We start from the raw sequence: 4,568 nt of genomic DNA, 5'->3' as shown, positions 1-4,568 counted from the left end.
CTCTTACTATATTAGAAGGAGAGCAAAACAAAATTAAGCATGATTTTTGCTTCAGACTAGAAAGGGTTGAAGGCTAAGGGACAACAGCTCAGAGGAAAGATATTAGCTTATTTATAGGTAGCAGAGCTTGAATATTCCACATCAGGGCAAGATTTTTCCAAAGAAATTCAAGAAAAAGCCCCTATATTAATCTGCTCTTTATGAAAATAACACTTGGGAAAGCCCCTGCAATGAATGTCTCATAAATTAAGGGCATAAATTCAGAAATCCTAGTGTGATACTGCTAAAATAATCCCTCCTGGCAATGGAGCAATATGACCTGCTGAGAGCCCCTTACTCCTGAGAGCTGATTTATTACTTGCTCTGCAAAATGACTCATTTAAAATGTAAGTTCATTTCAGCTAGGTTGGTCACAGTATAAATATGTTGTAGTGGCAAGGTGGAGAGTTCAAAATATATAGCCAGTAAACATCAAAAATTAATTCTTTGAATAGGTAAGAAGTCTCCAGTAGAAAGCATAAGAATCAATTTTCCTTCCTTCCTTCTCTCCTTCTTTCTTTCCTTCCCTCCCTCCCTCCCTTCCTCCACAAACATTTAATCAACTTGTGCTATGAGCAAGCACTGGACTGGGAGCTGATCATACTATGCACCTGGTAATGAAATCTATAGCCTCTTTGCTTTCATAAGTGCCTTTTCCAGCTACCCCAACCCCACCTGGCTCCAATTTCATTCTTCTCCCTTACTCCATGCCTGGGAAAATAGAATATAACCCACATGGAGGAGAGGAAACTGTTGGGGCACAGAGAAAGTCTCAGTGGAGTTCAGAGGCATTTACATATTTATGGCATTGGCTCTTTGGTTTTTCTTTCTTGGATCCTTTTCCTCCCATTGGAACATTGCTCCCCAGACCTCTGGAGCAGTACAAAGGGCCTGGGGCTGCCTCACACATGGCAGGGAGGATCCTGTCCTGGGAAGTCCAAGCAGGAACAGGATAGGACTCAGGGAAGGATGGCTTGGGCCAGCTGCTCTCAGACCCAGGGAGAAGAGTTCTGGCTCCTCTTATTTCTTGGGATCATCCTTCCTTTTTTGAGTTTTTAAGGCTTTCCCACCTATCTGCCTATCTATCTATTATCTATCTATCTATCTATATCTATCTATCTATCTATCTATCTATCTATCTATCTATCTATCTATCTATCCATCCATCCATCCATCTGTCTCTCTGTCAATCATCTATCTGTCTGTCTGTCTACCTCTCCATCACAGTACCTAAAGGGGACTTTAGAAGGTAATAAAAATGATTGCAAATGACTAAACCTATTGAACTGCCAGATGAGAAAACTGAAGCTCAAAGAAGGCAGGTGAGTTTACCAGGGTAATGCAGTGTCTGGTAGAAGCTGCTCACAATCTTAATTCTGTAAGTCTTTAAATGCAGCATTTATTGCCTACGATGTTATGACTCTTGGAATAGTTACTAAACTTTTTTGTTCTTCTGTTCCCAATTGGGATCCCCTTAGTGACCCTTATTGAGAAAAGTCTTCTAAGTTCAAGAATAGAGGACATGTGGGAGAGGGTGAATTATGGAGCTGGAGCTGGAAAGAATTCAGTGGCGTGACTGTGCTGTGTGTACTGTTGTCAGCTATAATTCAACCGGAGCTCTTACAGAGAACTTTCTTAATTTATGTTTAAAGTTTTTTTCCCTCTAGTGCTGTGTCCATAAATGGCCAGATTATATGCGACCATTTTCTTTGGTGTTGTTTATAGTTATCTTGTGCGAATACACAAAGTTGAAGCACTTCTTTCAGAAAATAAAATTATATTATGATAAACTACAGTTTGGAAGTAAATTTGGTGGTAAGTGAGCATTTCCTGGCCCCGAGGATACTATGTAGGGCAGCAGTGAGGTGATCAGCCCTCTGACCTTAGAAGGAAGAACTTGGAGGAAGAGCGCACACACCTCACAGGATGTTATCACTTTCTCCGTAACTATTTCCACATTGTGTTGCAAACCACAATTCATGTCTGTTTCTAAGAGACCGTGAGATATTTTTCAGTTCAATTTCAAACTGCTTCTGACAATTGAGAGGGCTTCACAGCTTTACAAACTGATCAGTGGTTTGGGCTTTCGATTATTTGATGCACAGAGAATTTCATGAAGGAGTGTTTTAAATGAAACTTTCACATTCATTCCTGTTCCAATTGGAGGGATGCACAGCACAATTCAGTGGTGTAGCATCTCACAGTGGACAGATTCGGTGTCCATTTGACATTTGACAGTGGGTAAAATTTCGTTCCCTAGGTTTTAAGGTTCAAAGTGAAAAAACAAACCTTGTATGGAAATAACTGATTGTGGAATGCGAAGGACCTGTGATCATGCAAAGGTGACAGAGCAGGTAAAATGCTTTGGACAGGAGGGAGAGAGTTTGCAGATAAGGAACCTATAAGGGGCAGGAAGAGGAATGTAGGACACTTCGGGATGTGGGTCACATTTTGTCCTGGAATCAGTACTTACCAGCTTAGTCTGAGGTCCTGAGACAGAAGTGCTGCTCATAAAAGTAAATTGTGTTTCTGCAATGAAATCTCTGAAACTTCAGGAGAACAGCACTTGGTCAGCTTGCTTGGGGTTACTGGTTCATGGTGACATACAAGTGTGTGTGTGTGTGTGTGTGTGTGTGTGTGTGTGTGTTTAGAAGGTGGGTGCTCGTTGCTTCATAGAGCAGTTTCAGGGCTATCTGTTTTGAGCTTAGGGTGACTCCAGATAACCAAGAGTAGGAAACAACTCCCAGGGTGATGATGGCAGCAAGAGTGACCACAAAGTAAAGTGGTGACTTTTTTTTGACTATCTTCCCTGATTGTGTGGGACCCTCAAATATTTCCCCCAATTATTTCTGGGAATCCCAAAGAGCTACCTCTTGAGTCCTCTAAACAAATTATCTCAGCAGCCAGAAAAAAGGGACTTGCCATTTTCCTTCTTCTCTGCCTCTGAATCCATTTGGTAATTATGGCCAAGAAGTCACATGTAGACTGCATTGCAGTGGGGTGTGGCTGAGAGGACTTGCTTTAGGGTAGAGCGAAGTAACATGCTCTTTATCTGTTCATGTAACACAAGCAATCTGTCTTTTATTCTACATATTGTCACATGGTCCATAGAACATTCAAGACCTGGAAAGATAAGTCAGAAAAGAACACTAACAACAAAACCAAAACAAGTAGACAAACAAAACAGCTTTGAAATACAGCTCCTGTTCTGTAAGAGCACATAGTCCATTGGAGGTCCATTTACACACACACACACACACACACACACAAGAGTGTGTAAACAGTGGTGCTGGAGTCTCCTGACATTGTGCCTGGCAGCACCGCATCAGAAAAGAGCCTACGGGAGCAGAAATTTTGAGATTGGAGCCATATTTTGAAGGAAGAGTAACATTTGGACACGTTCAGGTGAAAGGAGGGGGAATTTCCTAGGTAGAGAAGTGGCATGTGGCAGGAACTTGCATGAGGAGAAGCTGAAGCCAGCTGTTTGGTTGGTAGGAAGATCAGTTTTTCAGGAGAAGACAGTCAGTGTAGACAGTCCACACTGGCAAGGTAGCCTGAAGTCAGGCTATGGAGGACTTCAAGGACACCCTCATTGGATTTGGGGCCCACCCTAATGCAGGATTATCTTATTCCAATCCTTACCTTAATTACGTCTGCAAAGATGGCATTTCCAAATCAGGTCACATTCTGAGGCTTTGGTGGAGGTGAATTTTTGGGAGATGTTATTCAATTCACTACAGATGAACTAAGTTTGGGGCTGACTATAAACTGCTATAGTTGGGGCAGCAAGGAAAGGCATTTTGGAAGGAATCATATTTGAGTTGATACTTGACTGAGGACAAAGAAGAAGTCATGTGAAGTTGTAAATAAGCAGAAGGAACACCAAGAGGCAAGACTTTAAGATGACAATAAGTTTAGTGTTTAGAAAGAATGACAGCTTTTTTTTGTCCTCTGTGATGTGAATTTTCTCCCTTGAAATGGTGCTAAAGCATTTAAGCCTGAAGAGACAAAATAGGAGACAATCGTGAAACTGAATCCACTCAATCTATCTGCTGCTCTTGCTAAGGTCAAGGCTGTGCCGTGGATGAACATGACCTCGGCTGAAAGTATTTGAATACTATTGGTGTCCCACGAAATGAACTAAATTATTTCACGATTCTCTTCCTCTGCTAAACTTTGTTCTCAGAAATTAGAAGCCCAGAAAAGAAGCTCACACTCAGTAGTCAAACTCTCATTGCAATGGAAGCAGCATTGCAGAATTTATTTAGTGCAAAGAGTTAGGAAATTTGGGTTTTAAATCCCAAGGTTAACAGTGGCCAACCATGCCCTTTAGGTAAGTCTCTTTACCTCTCTAGGCCTCAGTTTTCTCATCTGTAAGGCAATGTTGGACCAGATCACGTGAGGGCTGAGGCAGAGTGGGACTCTTTCAACTCTCGCTTCCTAGCTTCACACAATGCCCCAGGAATTGTCTGGCCTTCGCAGGATCTTCCCAGAGTTCATGGACTCATTTGGCTCTTGGGTAGCCAAGG

The sequence above is a fragment of the Piliocolobus tephrosceles genome, chromosome 15 (genome assembly GCF_002776525.5).
Source record: "Piliocolobus tephrosceles isolate RC106 chromosome 15, ASM277652v3, whole genome shotgun sequence".
Lineage (NCBI taxonomy): Eukaryota > Metazoa > Chordata > Mammalia > Primates > Cercopithecidae > Piliocolobus > Piliocolobus tephrosceles.
The sequence above is the reverse complement of the archived record's forward strand: the minus strand, read 5'-3'. Positions refer to the sequence as shown.